This window comes from Danio rerio, chromosome 18, assembly GCF_049306965.1.
Source record: "Danio rerio strain Tuebingen ecotype United States chromosome 18, GRCz12tu, whole genome shotgun sequence".
In the NCBI taxonomy this organism is placed as follows: Eukaryota; Metazoa; Chordata; class Actinopteri; order Cypriniformes; family Danionidae; genus Danio; species Danio rerio.
In genome coordinates, this window is record NC_133193.1 from 13,944,271 (window position 1) to 13,963,898 (window position 19,628).

General features: G+C 36.3%; 1 protein-coding gene across 4 annotated transcripts in view; it reads right to left on the reverse strand.

The window, feature by feature from the left end:
• The window catches only part of hipk2 (homeodomain interacting protein kinase 2), a 184,135-nt gene that overhangs the window by 119,293 nt on the left and 45,214 nt on the right, over positions 1-19,628 (reverse strand).

Sequence of the window (19,628 nt, forward strand, 5' to 3'; positions counted from 1 at the left end):
CAAAATCACTGAGATTTGGGTCATATTTTAACGTTAGTCAATGTTAAAAAAGAGACTTGTTGAGTTTGTATCACTCCAATATGACTGAACACATTACACCTACACACTTCTGTCTAAACAGCTTACAAATTTTTTTTCGATTGTCTACAGAACAACCTATTGTTATAAAATTATTTGCCTAATTACCCCAACTTGCCTAATTAGCCTTTTAAATCTCACTTTAAGCTGACTATTAGTACCTTAAAAATATCTAGTAAAATATGATGTGCTGTCATCATGGCAGAGATAAAATAAATCAGTTATTAGAAATTAGGTATTAAAAATATTATGTTTAGAAATGTGTTGAAAAAATCATATTTCCATTAAAAAGAAGTTGAGCAAAAAATATACAGGAGGGGCTGATAATTTAGGAGGGCTAATAATTCTGACTTCAACTGTAGTAGACCAGTGGAATACTTAACGTGACCATATCGTAAATTTTTTTTTTGCTTTTTTCATGTGGCACGATATCATAAGTGTATCTAGCAACCCAGACTACATGAAAAAGAACAACCAAGTAACTTTTTTTGTTGCTGAGCCTTTCTCTGCAAGCAAAGAAAGGGAATTTGATTATATATTACCACCTCAGCAGTCAGTTTTCTCGCAGTAGCAGCTAGAGATATACAACATCTCTGCGTCATCTTGAAGTTGTAACCTCTTCTTCTCCTTTATTGTTTGAATATGTAAATCCTTGCGCACACGGGGACGGCTTTTCTCAACGTTTGAGACGCTTTTCCGCAATCATACCCAAGTGGTTTTCACTGGAGATGAGCAGAGTGAACGTGCAAACTCACTCCCTGATGTTTAGACGATACTTACTTCACACTTCTGACACTCGCTTGTTGCAAAGAAATAATCCTTATGCTTTTTCTATGTGTATTAATCCAGCCTGATCTCACGAGGAAACGTAACTATTTTATGTTTTGTCAGTTTAGTGGCTAATTCGTATTAAAATGTATGATTTTGGAATGGATAGAATAGTGCAGAGAATTGACAAGAAATAGTTGAGAGCAGAGAGAGGGGTAGGGTCGGCAAAGGACCTCGAGCCAGGAATCAAACTCGGGTCGCCCTGAGCAGTATGGTGCTATATGCACCTTTAACCACTAGGCTATTGGCGCCAACAAAAATGCAGGTTTTTAAAAAAAAAGAGGCGTGGCACCCAACCTCACCCCTAAACCCAATCAAAAAGTAATGAATTGCTGTGAGATCATGTTGATTATTTAAGACACACAAACACGTAAGTGTTGGGTCAATAGACGATGCCATCATCCATCGCTGATGGCCAATAGACATCACGATGCTGAGCCGGCATTGCAATCCTTTGCCTATCATAATATGTCCCCTTTAACCAAGTGCACCAATTCACTCCGCTACTAGCAATTCGCATAAACCAAAGAGGACAGAGGAGTTCAGGATCTTCAAATACTACATTTGTGTGTGAGCCACTAGAAAATGGTTTATAAAGCCTGCGAGTGCAAACGGCACACTTGCAAAGAGGGATTATGGTTTATTTAGTCTGGGAAGAACACAGGCTAGATGTCAGCAAGCTATGCTATATACTCAACACAGTGTAATAATAGCACTGTAGGCTACAGTATAGTGTGCTAGACGCCACTAAAAGTCTTCTAAGTGACAGCGGATGGAAACGCCTTGGCAAAAAGGCATCATAATGGGCAGGGAAGATCACAGGCTACAATTTTTATGAAGCACAGAGCAAAGTATAACTGGTGAATTAGATTTTACTTTCCTCTAAACCACAGATAATTTTCTGCACATCTTTGTTTCCACAAAAGGAAAAGTGGAATGTTTGACGTAATCTCAATGGAAACATGAAGAGAGGGTGGGACATAGTGTAGCCCCTCCTCTTGAAAAAAAACAGCCAATTGCATTTTGTTTTATCACCGCTCTTCCAGTGAGTGTTAGTTTTTCAGGATATCTATAAGCTCGTGCGCACCAAAATAGTGACAAAACAGTGACAAATATGACAAATACATTTGATAGCTCAAGCATATCAAATGTATAATGTTGGTAGGGCATGTTAGATACTAGAGAGCATTTGATTGGTTATGATTTGCTGAGAACTACAAGCTTTACATGTTTATATCAGTTTTATATCTCATATTTGTCACTGTTTTGCTTATAGATATCCAAAAAAACTAACAATACTGATACCAACATCTAAAAAACATTATTTTATTTTCATGGGATCTTTAAACACGATAGTGAGAAGCAATAACAACTTTGTGCTGATGTAAATATTTAAAAAGTTGATGTAATATTTAATGTGTTTTTCTAATATGTTATAGATACCCATTAATAATTTTATAAATTAATAATTACAAAAGACGAGACAGAGTGATGAAGCCAATTATGATATGGCGATGGTTAGGAGGGTATGATAGACAGAGGCTTGTGGACGAATTTGCCACGGTTGCCGGAGTTAAATCCTTACACTTTGGACATCCTGGGATTTTTAACGACCACAGAGAGTCAGGACCTCGGTTTAACATTTCATACGAAAGATGGCCCTCAATAGAGTCGCCTTCACTATACTAAGGCCCCCTGCTGGCCTCACTAACACCATTTCCGGCAGCAACCTAGCTTTCCCATGTTGTCTCCCATCTCAGTACTGACCGGGCACAGCCCTGCTTAGCGTTAGTGGACGACCATGCGAAAGTTGCAGAAAGCTAGCAGATTGCAAATTATTATTTTTGATCAAATACATTCATTAATTGTACCTAGTATTTAAAAAAATGAAGAGACCATCTTAATGTAATCCACCGATCATACTACACCCAACTCCCTCTAAACTGGTATCAAACTGGTGATACTTTGTATGGGAGTCGGTTGCTCTACTAAGGAGGCTAAAGACCATGGTCCCTAGCGTTTCGCGCTAATCACTTAAGTTCAAAAATCTACACTTCAGCAGACATTCGCACCACTTTAACCAATCAGGAGCTTGCTCTTGTGGGGGTGTGATTATGACGTAGCGCCTGTTGTTGGTGTCCTAGGGGAAATCCTCCACCCGACACCAACAACAGTTCCTCAAACTAGGCTAGGCTCAGTCAGAAGCACCGCTGAAGTTTCTGGAGGAGTTTATGAGCTCACTGGATGCAGCTCTGAAAGGATCTATTGGAGTAAAATCCATGTTAGCCATTTAGCAACGAAGCTACAGTCACCGGGCAGACAGAAGCCCTGCCCATCATGCAAATCCGCATCTGTTCTGAAGTGAATATGACATGTGAATGAAGCGGATTTTGACGTGCGATTGAAGTGGATTTTGACGCACGAATGAAGCGAGTGAACTCAAATGTTATTGCGTCTATTTATGCATGAATAGTGTGATTTATCTGGGTGTTCAGCGTCTGGTGTGAACACAGCAATAGAAGTCAGAGAAGTGAAGTTTACCTGCACAGCACTTCACTAGCTGGCCTCCATTACCCCCTGAACATCACTACCATCCGGGTCATGGCACCAATGTAACCCACCAATCCTACAGTCCCAAACCCCTCTGAGCCGGGATCAAACCGGTAAACTTTTTAAAGACAACAGCTTCGGACAAATAATGAGAATAGTTCAAGTGACCAAATGTATCCTATTAGCACTATGCTAAATTAGCATAGCAAAAATGGCAAAAATTAAAGAGACACTGATAAAAACAACCACAAGACAGCTCTGCAAATAAACTAAAATAGTCAAAATCCTTCAAACCTTATGTGGAATGAGTTTCCAGAGTAAAATGACTTCGGCTAGGTGTTAGGATGCTCAAGTAGCAGGAGTTAATTAGCTACTTGTCTCTTGCTCCGCTGAGAAGAAAGTAAGACGCTATGAAGCAGCGAGCCCCACAGGCAAATCAAACCAGCGCCTGCTTATTACATTTCTGTCACTCATCTTCACAAAAGGTTGAACGTCTCATAAAAAGTAATTCTTGAGAGGTCTGAAGAAAAGAGTAAAAAAAAGGTTTCTTTCATTACCACAATGCACCTCGATGTCCATCGCTAGAAAAAAAGAAACCCCCTGAAATAGTAATCTTAATAACAAAGAAAATGTCACGGTTGACATTTGTCAAAGAAGTGTTGTACGTCCTCGGCATTATTATATTAGCTTCTATCTGAGCAGTACAAACAAACCCTTATTCTCCAGTGGAAAGCATATCAAAGACCCCAGTGATGTCTGTTGCCTGTTTTTGTTGCATTATGGGTAAACAGCTCTAGTTTTTGCTTGCTACAGGCCAGCCCAACTCATATGCAAGGCTCTGTGTAAGTGAATCCCAGCGCTCAGTGGCGTCTGTATAAAAAGATGCCTTACGTACGCTTGAGAGAACAGTAACTAGTGGCAACCTCATTCATTAAAGTGCTTCTTAATGCCTGCCACGGAGCCACAGCAAATGTCCTGGAACGGTAGTTCATTTATAAACACCAGATAGGCAGGTTCTGACTGCTCACATCCAGGCGTATTGTTTTGTGCCAGAAAAGGATCATGTTCCCTGTGATGTTCTTTAGATCGGCAGATTGATAATACTGGTTTGTCTTCTTTATTTTGCAATGAGGGGTCCCTGCTTAAATCACCATTGTGGTGATACGTGTTCTCTGAATGGTTTCTAAGCTACTGAATTAATATTTTCATTCAGCAAGGATGAATTCGTTTGATCAAAGAGATGGTAAAGACGTGCTAGATTGTTACAAAAGATTCAGTTTCAAGTAAATGCAGTTCTTTCCTCTAAGAAAGCTGTTTACAGGTTTACACAAACATATTAAGACGCAAAACCATTTCCAACATTGAAAAACACATGTAATAAATTGTGCGATTTGAATTTGGCTACTTTCTCAATCACATTCTTAAGTGTTTGGGACACAATGTTGACATGCATTAGCCTGCGCATATTTCAATAATTGCATGATAAAACATGTAAAACCGCTGGCTTTCTATTTTCATTAGGCTGCTTAATAAAGCAGTAGTTTAATTTAGAAATGCGCTGTAGTCTAAATATAAGATTAAATTAGCCTGATAAATAATATCATTAAATACAATACATACTAGGACCGCACAATATATAGTTTCAGCATCGATATTGCAATGTGCGAATCTGCATTAGCCACATCACAGGACCTGCAAAGTCAAGTCGGGATAATAATCAACCAGAAAACACAGTTCAGAACATGCAGTTTATCTCTAATCTAATAATGAAAGACTTTTATTTGGATGAGTTTTTAAAGGACTGTGGCTGTAAAATGTCAAGCAAATTTAAACCATTTGGGCTCAAGAAATTATACAGTTTGCCGCTTTAACAAAGATTAATTGTGTTTAATTAGTTAATACAATAAATATGCATATATATGTGTTATTTTATGCTTTATTAACGAATTTCTGCACTTATATGTTTTTTTAACTCCAGCAAAAACCAAAAGTTTTATTTCATTTTCATCTTAGTTCTGTTGTTTTCTTCTGTGCTTTTTCATTTTATTATGTGTAATTCTGAATATTTTATGCAGATGCACTCTCCCACATCTTATTCCAGTCAATATAAAATTAAGAATAGTTTTCAAATAGAGACATCTTGTGAAATTATCTTCAATATATATATATTAATATATTGTGCAATATTGAAAAAATTGACATTGCAATATTTTGTTTTTCTGATATATATATATATATATATATATATATATATATATATATATATATATATATATATATATATATATATATATATATATCAGAAAAACAAAATATTGCAATGTCAATTTTTTCAATATTGCACTTTGATAATACATACATTTTCCTTCAGCTTAGTCTCTTATTTATCAAACGTGGCCACAGTGGAATGAACTGCCAACTTATCCAGCAGTATGTTTTACACAGCAAATGCCCTTCCAGCTGCATCCCAGCACTAGGAAACACCCATACATACACTCATTCACACATGCATACACTATGGCCAATTCAGTTTATTCAATTCAGCTATAGCGCATGTCTTTGGACTGTGGGGGATAATTCGTAATTCGTTTGACAGCACCAATAAAGAATATATACAGGCCTAGCTATGTGTATAAATATGTTAATGTTTTATATAAAAATCAGATACAAAAATCACCAAACTAATGTATAAATATTATAATAATATAAATAACGTACCCTGCCATGTAATCGCTGTAATGAAATATCCATCTTCCTTTACAATAATCCAAGTCTTCATTGGCGTTTTGGCAGATTAAACAACCAAAACGTGAACGTCTATATGAGCAGCAGCGTTGAATGTTTGTTGATGGTAAGTTCATCGACAGAACAAAAAAGAAATGCAACTCTTGCGACAAAACTAGACGGTTATTATTGTGGAGCACTTTTTCCCTCCTACATAAATAAATAAATAAATAATAATGTAGACCATGCGTATACACTTTTGAATGCTTATCTGTTATGTTTTGACGTCTGGAAGATATCCGCATGGGAAAAACATTGGGTAATTTATAATAAACATGTTTTTGAACCACATACTAAAGTGTATAATGTGTACAACTCTTTGTTAATAGTAAACTTATAAACTGTAAGAAATACTGCAATGTTGGTGTAAACTGTGGTGCACTGTAATTATAGCATAGAAAACTTAAGCCTATTGAATCATTTGTTTATTACTACAGTTGTGTCATACCACAGCAACAATATAATTACGACAATTTAATTCAAGTAATAATCTATAGTATTCTTTTAAACACTATATTTACAATAGTATTTTTAATGTAACGTAATTATACATTATCTACCGCCTCGTTGACAGGCAAATATATTTTAGTTCAGTAGAAAAATCGGCCCTCTTAATGATATGAGGATTGTCCCCAACATATGTGCTTATTTTCTATTTATATCTCCTCAGAAATATGGTATAAATCGCAGAAATACAGACTTTCCTCTATGTCTCCTATTCGGTTTTTTACTTCCTGCTCTTTATCTGAATTTTGCACGTCAATCAGAACCACATGACTAAAAACAACCTGTGCACATTTGATCAAATACATGCAAAGTGACTTTTTAAAAAAGGGAACACAAACTTCCTTTTTCAAGTATTTGTGTGAACAGGGATCTTATTTGTATGCAAAATATTTCAAAAATGCAAACCAATAGGGTTAAATTTTTTAAAAAGTATTCCAGGAATGTTTCATGAATCAGGCTCTGTGTCATAAAGGACACCGATTGCCATGTCTTGAGGGTGAATCCTTCACATTACGATCAGAGAAGAGGTCACATTGCATTCTGCGCAGTACAGCACTTCAAGAACACACAGTAAAAGGCACACTAGCCCATTCCTGCATTATAGCACATTCAAGCTGCGTCCTTATGATCGATGTGTCTACTAGATAAATAGACTCTTGGATGAGATCCCTCAGGTTATGAGCTCTAGCCATTAGCGCAATGGCCGTTCTAAAAAAAGCAAGGTCATGAGCTCCGGATGTGCATCTTTGGACTGAATTTCAACCCATCAAAGAAAAATGTGCAAAGCATGCTCCGTTTCCCTCAAGATCTCCTATATTAAGGCTGTGATGTCTGGAGAGAGTATTGACTGACAGACTGAGTGGTCATGCTGTCTCTTCATTGGTGACCTCCACCCGCTGTGACTCACACTGGCCATACTAGCAGACTTGCTGGACTGATGACAAATAGAGGTTTTGGATGGGGCAGGAGTGGGATTCACAGGTTAACTCATAATATACCGTATTTTGCACATGATAATGATACATGATTCTGTGACAGATTTTATTTTGCGAGAAAATCATCCATAATATAGCACAAAATCTTTAAATGAAGACCAAAGCGTCAAAACGTCACCTGATGTATTTGATTTATTAACAGTACATCTATTTTATAGAACAGCAACAATGCACAATAAGTGCAGAAGTGCATATTAGGGCTATGCGATCTGGGGAAAATATCTAATTGTGATTTTTTTTTAAAAGATATTTTGATTTCAATTTGATTTGAGATTTAATTTTGTAGTAAAGATTCAGCTTAATATTCTGTATCGTAGGTGCACTAGAAAAACTTTACGAGCACTAAAAAAAATAGGAGCACTAAAAAAATTAGGAGCACTAGAAAAAATTTAGAAACACTACAAAAAGTTTAGTAGCACACAAAAAAATTTAAAAGCATAAATATCTATAAATATATTTCATATCACATATCGATTAGCTAATCGCAACATTTCAAACTGCGATTTCGATTCGATTTCGATTAATTGCACAGCCCTAGTGCATACACAGTTGTCAAACAGTTGTAAGCCTTTATCAGCCTTTCAGTCACCTCTGTTTTACATTTAAACTGCATTTACTCCAATTATAGAGTATCGATGTTTTGTGGCCAGAAATATTGGGATTTTTTTTAACCCAAACCTAGCACATAAGGCAACATATGCTCCGCATCTGCTCTGCTCTTTCCAACCGCAGCTATGCAACACTCAGCTGACGATTCTGTAAACCTCGAGTACATTCTATTCATCATACACATCATTTCATTTAAGTTAAAAGGGGTAAAAGGCCCAACTGGGACAGGGCTCTAATCTGCTTTATCTGGTCCTCAGTAAGCTAGTCAGATTTACCTGTTACATCATTAGCTAGTCCACGCCATGGCTGGGGCACCGAAGTTAAGCTGACGTAACCTGAATAAACAGAGTATTAGGAACAACCTTAGACCAATGCAATCATGCTCTTGTATATGTATATATATATATATATATATATATATATATATATATATATATATATATATATATATATATATATATATATATGTGTGTAATTTTAACGTCAATATGCAATCACAATTTATTCAGTACTGTCTAAAATCATGCAACTGAAAACACACACAATAATTGTGAACAGTGCTATACAAATAAACTTGAACTGAATTAAATGGCAGTTTAAAATAAAGATTCTTAATCAGTGTTGATGTCAGTGTTGCCAGATCCTTGATTTTCTACTTTTAGACTGTTGTTGGTGGATTTAACCGGCTTTATACAGTTGAAGTCAAAATTATTAGCCTCCTGTGCTCCTGTGTCTTTTTTAAATGTTTGCCAAATGATGTTTAAAAGATCAAGACTTTTTTCTCATTATTTCTTATAATATTTTTTCTTCTGGAGAAAGTCTTATTTGTTTTTTATTTTGGCTAGAATAAAAGCAGTTACATTTTTTTTTAAGAGGCACCTGTTTTTTCCGAAAGCTTACAATGTTTAGCACTGAACACAATGTAGCTGTTTTTGTAGCCTGTGCCTTTAATGCTGGTTCTCCCTGCCCACCATTCCCACATGTCTATCAAATAAACATCACAGTGACAGACATGAAGGAAACAGATCTCACGTAATGTTTGTAAGAAATACTACAGTGAGAACTTTTCCAATGATTATTTGATGTATTTGTTGTGGAGTTAATTCAAGCCTTTCTGCAATGAGTCACACACAATGTCAGAACAAAGTTCACGCACACACACACAGCGTATGCGTTTACCTTTGCACTGTTTATGCGCAAAAATATGACAGCATATACGTTAATATCCACTGCTGTATGGATATCCGTTGCGTTAATGTACAAAATAAACCTGATTTAACGTCCACAAACCGGGACTGAAGCATCGTCTTTGATAATTTTACTGACACGCAACTGTGGTGATGAAGTAAAGCTGAAGTGTAATTCATTACAAACATGCACTGTTTTAAAAGCGTTTTAAACTTGTAAAACTCACTCTTGATCAAATTTGATGATAACTGATGATCACAGAGAGCTGAACAGATCTTATAATCCTGGTTGCTTTGAGCATGTCCTGTCTTGTTGATATGATTAAACGCGTTACTATTTAAACATGTTAAAACGTGGCTGTCAATCAACTCAGTGGGCGGGAAACTGCAGTCCTACATCACGTTGTGGTGGGCGTCAAAATGGTAGTGATTTAGATCCTATTTTAACATCAGGAAATTTTAAAAAAGAGACTTAATGTCTTTATATCTACCCATTATGACTGTCGACACACTAAACCTACATATAGTTCTGTCCAAACAGCTTACAAGAGTTGATTTTCATCATAGATGGCCTTTAAACCATTTTAAGATCAATATTATTAGTGTCCTTAAGAAATATTTGTTTCGATTGTCTACAGAACAAACCATCATTATATATTAGAAAAAAATATTCAGGGAAGCTAATAATTCAGAAGTGTTATAATAATTCTGACTTCAACTGTAAATAAAAAGAATAGTTGTGTAGATTGCAAAAAGATGATAACTTTATTGTTTTCAAAACTTGTGAAAGTGTTCAAACGTTTGCTTGAAAAGCCAAAAATGCAATAACATTGTATATTTTTAGTAAAAAAAGTCTTGTATAATAGCCCCTAAAACTGAAGTAAAAAGAAATACCAGTTCACAATCCACTTAATTAACGATAATAAAGTTCATTTTCTGAATATCCACTTTCACACGTCACATTACAAAACACTTCACAAACAGCAATTCACGTTGACATTAATAAGACATAGTGCAGACTCACAAAAAAAAAAAATCACACTTAAGCTGCATAAAACTGCAGTTTACTACTTTAATAAGGCTGTAAACGTCTAGTTCAACACAAGCAACATACCACGGCTGTTTCAGAATTTTTTTTTTCTATGGCTAGCACGTACTGTATATGCTTCTAATACGCTTTCTAATGTTTACCATAATTATCCCTGCTTTGTTTGCTTATCACTTAATCCTACTGAAAAATCCATACGATCACATGAAAAGCGAGCGACACCTACGAAACACAAGCTCCTTATACAAGCGTTTGCATTGAACGGATCAAATAGCAGCAGAAGCGACAGACTGTGGCAGTAAAGATATGAAGAACAGCTGATGGGGTCTGCGCTGCCAGTGCTGACATCCGTTTGTGGAAGCTTTCACGGGGCGTTTTGCAGTAAGAGAATGACACCAAAGTCATCGGCAAGCTGCTGAGACTTTGGAAATTTCCTCCGCCTTCCACAATCACTTTTACAGCTGATGGCATCTTAAGAGCAGCACAGATACGACAAGGGGAGGGCTTTGGTTAAAAATATGCAAAGGGAACATTTTGTGCATCCTGTCCTATCGAAGGTCGCGGGGTAATTGTCCCTCCGATTTAAAAGCCGTGCCAAAACAAATAACTGCAGGGAAGGGAACAGAATGGAAGATGCATGAGCGTTGAGAGAGCGTGTCTTTATATAACGCTTCTGTTCAAAGCCTTTCAGCCTTTCACAGAAACCGTTGGTGCATTCTCAAGTTAATTCTCAGTCCAGATGTGATATATATACAGACTCTTTTCTTTTCTTTCACTTTATAGAAAGGTTTGTGGTCTTGTTGTGTTAAGGTGTAGGTGCTATTTCTGTATTAATGAATGATATTGGAGGAAATAATGATAATGAAGGGAAGTGCTTTCATTTTTTCCTTACCAAAACAGATCACCGGCCACAGATTGTGTCATTGGTTGTCTCATTTCTGTCTTATTTACATAAATCTTTTTAAAACTGTTTGTGAACAGATTTAGTTAAAAGCACTGTTGCTATTGTTTTAAAACTTCTTAAATAAAATAAAATCAAATGATTTAATCTAAAAATTCAGGTTTATAGAACAAAACATCACTAACTGCATATCACTAAATCAAATCCCAGTGTTTATATCCTGGAACATGATTAAAAAGACATATTTATTTACTTGCAGTTTAATATACAGTTGAATTCAAAATTATTAGCCGTCCTGTATTTTTTAAAACATTTTTTTTTATATATTTTCTAAATTTTATTTAACAAAGCAAGAAATTTTTCCACAGTATTTCCTATAATATGTTTTCTTCTGAAGAAAGTCTTATTTGTTTCCTTTCGGCAAGAATAAAAGCAGTTTTTTAATTTTATTTAAACCATATTAAAGTCAAAATTATCAGCTCACTTAAGGCCGGCTCACGCTGTGTCATTTTTTTATAGTCCTGAGTGATTGTAGCATGTCAGACTGCACGAACATGGCTCCCATGTCACAATGTAAGATCTCAGCTATCATAATGTCAGACTGAACGACAATGAAGACGCACCAAACACGGAAGAAAACTCCTTCGAAGTTTGACATCATCCACCCGTGACACTTTCACTATACCGCCTTCTGAAATGACTCCTCGCAACAAACATAAACAATTTTTAGCGCCAATTTTGCACACAGCACACGTCTTTTAGCATTTCCCTGTGGTCATTTGAATTGTCGCACGGATTGCGTCATCAGATTCTGCGCTCCTATTGGTTCTTGGATTGCCGCTCATCACAGCTCATCACACTGCAGGAAAGTGTGTTAAATCTTCAGACACTGCCAGAACTTCATTGGAGGGAAAATCTGGTCGCAACGGTGTCTGTGAACGTGTCAAACCAATGATCAAAAACCACATATTTTAGCCTAGGATTTGAGGAATCTTTTAGGATTGGTGAAATGGTGGCTGAAATCTCACAGTGTTTGGAGGAATTTCTTTATTCGATTGTCTACAGAACAAACCATCGTTACACAATGATTTGCCTAATTCCCCTAACTTGCCTAATTAACCTAATAATTCTGACTTCAATTGTATATTAGTGAAATACTAGGAAACACACTTTAAGTTTAAGCTTTAACACTAAACACACAAAGTATGAAGTGTGAAAGGAGATCATCGTTGTATTCTCTTACACTGCAGATGTACAAGCAGCAGTCATTTAGAAAAGTGTCTGCTGATGATCCTTTCAGAAAGCCACAATCTTTTTCCACTTTCCATTATGAGATTTTCCCCCAATGAGAGACCCGTTTTGAGCAGAAGCCTGTATTAAAGAGCCAGAGCGTTCCAGGAACAGTGTGATCCTCTCTCAGGGCTGTAGAGCGCTGTGGGAGGCCTCTACAGGTGGGTCGCTGCTGGCTACGTTTCTGCATGTGTGTCCTGTTACTCAAAAAATGTGCAGAGAGCCAGTTGGTAACAGTAGGCCGACGGCTGATTGAGGGATCTTGTTGCTTTCGGTGCAGAGCTGCAATGCATCGATGCAATGATAATTATAGATCGCAAACGACAGCCCTGCAATCATACTGCATGCATGAACTGAATTCATCTGATTTCTTTGGTGTGTTTTCTCAAGTGGAAACTCTATGATGCCAAGGAGTTATGGAGTAGGTGGTTGTCAGGTGTTCATTTAAAGGGATAGTTCACACAAATATGAAGAAAAAAAAAAACAATAGTTTAGAAAACTTCTGTCATCGTTTACTCACACTTCACTTAATCAAAACTTGTTTGACTTTCAATTATATTTTGAAAAATGCTGGTATCTGGCGGCCATTGTTTTCCATAGTAATCTTTTTTTCAAACTTTGCCAGCAGGAACCTTGATGTCAAAACAACATCAAAGAACGCCTTAAAAATGCTAATTCAATTTGAAGCCAATTCACTGTCAAAATGACTAACACGGGTGTCAAAAACACATCAAAAATCAATTAAAAAGACAGTGCTATAATCGATTTTTGACGTGTTTTTGACACTAATGTAAGATGTCATTTTGACATCAAGGTATTTTTAGTGCATTGTAGAGATACACAAATCAGAGTAAATAGTGAATTGAAACTTTCAGATGAGTGAAACCTTTCTTATTACAAGAATAAAGAACCTTTTTTTTTATTAAAAGTGTTTTTTTTTTTTTTTGTGGTCAAAAGGGCATCAATATGAAGATGTAAATAGACAAAAGGCCCAATCCCAACTCTACCCCTAAAGGCTGATTTATAATTCTGCATCAAGCGCACACGTATGCTCTGGAACAGCCTACACGTGGACATATAGCCCTTGCCATGGCCGTTGTCGATGCTGATGCGCACCTCTCCGAAAATGTAACTACACGTCAACAACACATAGCACAAGCTCTGTGGTATGTCGGCTTGTTAGTGCTGACAAGTGTGGGTGGGGCCGAGAGCCGTGCGAACCTGTTGTGCTTACAAGCGTCGAGTCCCGTGAAGGAGCTCCAGATGAAAACTTTTATTTTGGGCTTACCCTATGATTAAAGTTGTTGCACGTCTGCCAGTACCCCCCTCAAAATGATTGAGTTTGAGCTACTTCTACATTAAGGTAGCATTTAGAAAAAACAAAACACCAGCGGAGAAACTCGACACAGAGTAACATAAAAACCTCGCTGCCAGCTAGCGTTTCAGAAGTGTTAATACAGAGCAACACAAACAGCGCACAGAAGTATAAATGCACGACAACGTGCAAGGCATGCGTTGTGGGTCACGCCGATCACTTGAAGTAGAAGTATACTTATAAAACAAGCATTTAGCCCTTCCTCTTACACACATGAAGGGGTAGGGGTGTCCCGATTATCTTTAGCTTGAAGGCGTAGGGTTAAGGGGAGGGGCTAGATAGCCCTTGAAACTGAGATTTTTCAGGACTACACTCAAAACCAAGGGATATAAAAATTTCCAAAAATACACCATCTACAACAGCGGCATGACTACACATGGAAGTCAGGAGATGCACAAATTAGTATTTTTGCCATTATTAAGTTTTTACGTGCGTTTTTTTTACGAACAACATGATTAAGTTTTAAAACAAACAAGCACATGTTTTAATTCACAACCGCGTTCTTTTTATATCATCACGATAAAAAAAAAAACTATAAAAAAACTCGCTAAATTTCTCTATCTATAATCCGTAATAATAATAATAATTCCTGTATAGTAGTCCCACAACATACCTTTACATATGACACTCGATGACACTTGAATACCCTGTCAGAAAAGTCTGGTAGCTGGAAATGACCTTTTAACAGTGTCTGCTATAATGTTATTGTAGTTTTTGTGTGGATGAATATCGCCACGGTGTAAATACACAGTACATTTACTAACTTTTTGCCGCATTATACCGTTATGATAACATGATATAAGCCTTAAATAATTTCCTGAAGATAAATACCAAAAAATAACACAACTAGAGTAATTACAGCAGTCGCCATCGTCCATCTCATATGAAGTACGAGCTTGCGATGACATATGCTTATGTGTGCAGGTGTTGTAGTGGTGTCCCATTTCTAAGGGATAAAATGTGAAGCCCTTGCCCTGCACACTCTGTTTCAAGGGCCAAAAGATAGGGGTAAAAACATAGGGGAGAAAAATGGGACTGGGCCCAAATTTTTTATGCCATACATGGTGCCAATTTGATGTCAAGGTGCCCACTGGAATGGATGTCCATGAGTACTGTGTCAAAATGTCTATTGTAAATACCTTAAGCTGCATAAAATGGTAGTTTTCTACCTAAATAGATATCTGTTGTTGTACAGGTTTAAAACCACACAAGGAAGAATGAGGTAATTATCATTCTGAGTGAACTGCCTCTTTAAAAATTATTGTAAGCCATAAACAATGTGTATAAATTAACACCAATGATACAACATATTGAGCAATTAGCAGCCGCCAGGGCATCACTATGTGGTTCCTAAAGAGTGGTTTGCTATATGTTGCTAAGGTGTCTTGGGTGGGTGAGTCCAATCCAAAGTCTCTAGAAATATGGTTTAACCCTTCCTTCTATGTTAAGTTTTCTAATTAGTTTTTAATAAGTATTTTTTTCCCAGTAAAAATGCATCAGTTTATGTGTAAAATAAAAAATAAGCTTAGAAGCAACACAGCAGAGCATATTAAGACTTTTTTTTCTCAAAGTGTATTGTGAATATATCATTTTAAAATGAATTTATACTTAACACAAGTGTATACACATCTGTGATAAATAAAGAAGATTAAATGAACTAATTGAAATATGCATTCTCTAAAAAGAAGTTGTATGTTGCAGGAATCATGTGGTTAATGTCAAATGCAAAACCGAAAAACAATGGAAAACACTGCAATGTGAACATAATGTCATCATGTCAGTGACCGGATCAGTGATACCATTTTAATGACTTGGTCACTCTTTGTAATGATTTTTAAAAGTGTGTCTAAATGAAAATATAAAAAAAGCCTAGCCACAAGCTTAATATTCTTTCCTTTTGCTACACTTTTAAAAACAAAAGTTCTTTGCATTGTTGGTTCTACGAAAAACATTTTCCAACTTTCCATTCTATTAAAGTTTCTTAGTGCAGTTATTACGTATAATTTAAATGGTGCAGTATGAGTTATGCATCAAAGTTTTAACAAATCCTTAATACGAAATATGCACATTAGCAATAGGCCTCCCAATATACTATTCTCTCTCCCTCTTGCTCAGTGTCTCCAGATGTACAAGGCTGACAGATGATGTGACTCTGTTCATTGTCAGCTTTTTCCCCCATTCGTTCCAGCTGGGAGGAAGAGGACTCAAAGCTCAGAGTAATAGCAGCTCCTGTATTACTTTTTGCTATAAACTCATCTTAATTCACAGTCCAAAACATTGACACAAGCTTCTCAGTTATATCTCATGGGCAAAAACACTCTATTAGAATGTACTTTTTCCAAATAGTAACAACTTTCTACAGTTTGTTAAGAATATGAAGACAATTAGTGCAAAAAATGATTATTATTGCAGATTATTAGGAAGCAAATGTTCTTTAACATGTGATAGAACAATAATGAAATGCTTATTTTGTGTGAGACTGAACCAGAAACCGTCTATATCTATTTTCATCTATTACACTATGCATAAACTAATCATATCAGCAAAATCAGTCCACTCATTTCAGCAGATTCCCAAACATGACCAAGGGCCAATTTCAACTCAAACTTTACAAGCTACAAAGCATTTGCAAAATTAACAACGATAGTTTATCTGGCCACATTCATTAATGGAATCATAAATGCAACACATCTGGCAACATTCATTCATTCCCCCGTGTTTGACTTCTCTCCGGCTGTGTGGTCATAGAACTAACCATAACCTAACCTGCTTTCTGCCCAACAGAGCAAGCTTCTGTGTGAACCAGGTTTACTTCTTTACAGAACGGCCCGAGAACCCAAACACGGCTACAGGTAAATGAAAGAGTTGACTGGGGGGGGGGGGGATAAGCAGCTTTCAAGTGAGGCATCTGTTTCTAATGTTGGCGCTCTGGTGTGGATTACAGGGAAGTATTGCCGGGGAACTGACGGTGACCCCATATCTTCATCCCAAGGGAGATGGTAAGTAGTGATGAGAGCGCTGGATTGGGTAGTGAACCAAAATGAAAAAGACCCCCTTGTTTACAGTCAGCTTGCTTCTGCATTTCTTTAGGCTCTTTTTCCAATAGTACAATATATTGCTTTTCATACTAGGCACTCCAAAGGAGGAACGCAAAAAAATAATAAAATCAGCTGCAAATATCTCCCAGGTGCTGCTGCCACCATGAAGCTGCACCATGTTGTAAAACACAGTAAACGGTCTATTTTAATCTTCAAAGGAGAACTCAACAACATGTTTTATCACATTAAAAAAAGATAAGGAAGCAGGTTCTCAGCAAGCCATTCAATTTTATGACTCCATCTAAACACACATGTTGAGGAAGTTCTGTGGAATTTTAACATAAACAAAACCAGGGGGAAAAAAATATGTGCACTTCCTCACTACAAGGCATGATAAAAGAAGGCAAAGCTGTAGGATATAGAAAATATTTCATATAATACTCATGGCAAATCATGGTAGTGTAGACAAACAATACAGCGAATGCATAACACTGTAACACTTAAAGGGATAGTTCACGCAAAAATGAAAATCTACTAACTATTTACTTCTCCTTACTCTGTTTTTTTTCCATTGAACACAAAAGAAGATATTCTGAAAAATGTTTAAATCCAGTGTGTAGGAATAGTAAGAAAAAATAACACTATAAAATAACTTTTTTTGTTCAATAGGCAGGTATAGGTCTGAATAAATGATGACAGAAATTTCAGTTTAAAGTGAACTATCCCTTTAATTCTGTGTAAGTAGCCTCAGTGTCTTTATAGAGCCGAAAGCAAACAGATTCTCAACTGCAAAAAAAACATGATGAAAACTTTGTTAAATAAGTACTGAGAAATAGTTCTGCATGCTAAAACTTTTCTTTCAACACCAAAGTAAATTAGCAAAACTAAAAAAACTCATATCTATGAAACAAAAACTAGTCACAACACCATATGTAGAGTTCGCAAGGTAAAAAGAGAGATACAAAATGCAGCCAGTGCATACTGGATATAGAGAATATTTCATAATACTCATGGCAAATCATGGTAGAGGAACAATACAGCAAATGCATAACACTTTAATATTTAAAGGGATAGTTCACGCAAAAATAAAAATCTACTCACTATTTACTTCTCCTCAAGTGGTTCCAAACCTTTTTTCAGGTACTAAAAATAGTTCTGCATGGTAAAACTTTTCTTTAAACACCAAAGTAAATTAGCAAAACAAAATAAACTCATATACATGAAACAAAAACAAGTTGAAACACCATTTTTAGTGCTTACAAGTAAAATATTTAATTCAAAAAGAGAGATACAAATAAAAAAAACGCAGTTCATAGGAAATGATCATAAGATATACTGTACACTAGATATAGCATACGAACCCTGAGCATGCGTTAATAGCGCCGCAACATTTGTACAATATTCCTAGGACAAATGTCATTCAACCGGACTTAGTCAAGACTAAAGCCAATGTGAAGATGCTGGACTTTTGCGCTGCATATGCGTGTAGCGATGAGCAAACAAAGAAAACAAAGTATACAGGCATCCCATTACATAGGTAAGATTTTGCTTTTCACGTTTTTGTATGTTACAAACTTTTGTGCTAATAAGTATTGATGATAAAACAGTCCCTTACTGCTCTGACCATAAGGAAAAGTAGCACCAACTCACACTGAATACTAGGCTTATGCAAGTTTTGTTGAATAAAATAAGCAAACAATGTAAATGAAATATGACAACAAGATGCTGCGGTGCCAGAAACTTGTATTATTGTCTGCTAAGTGAACAAGCCATTCATAACGGGGACTCAATCACAAACGAATCACTCCCTCTGTTAGAACGAGAAGTGAAAGCAGGAGAGGAGGTGTGTTTCAGGACACAGATTATATCAAATTTAACAGGACAATACATTTCCATGAACACAAATACCCGCTCTTTGTCAAGAATGCCTGTGCGATCACGTATCCATCGACATAGAAAAGTGATGTAAAATTATAATTTTTGTAATGTAAAAAAATATTTGCATACTGGCCACCGGGATAACTGCCGATCATAGATATATGCATATATCTATGACTCTGGATGGCCAGTCCTCCACTGCTACCCTGTACTAAAACGGTGGCTCTATTAATGCATTCTAGAGCTGCATTTTGAGATGAGAATCGTGATTTTTTTTGCTCAAAATAAAGATCACGATTTTCTCATGATTCTGTAGATGTAAAATAAAGGTATGGTAAAAACAAACATATGGCAACATCGATAATAATATTATGTGTGGTCTACTGGTTTTTATAAATAATTCTATTCTACTTATAATAATTCTGATGTTGAATTATTATGTTTGAGATATATGCTTGCAATCTGTCGTGTTAGACAAATTTATTCACTGGTAAAATCAGACATTTGCCATTATCAGATTATATTCAACAATTTATAGGCTATACTGACATTGTAAACAT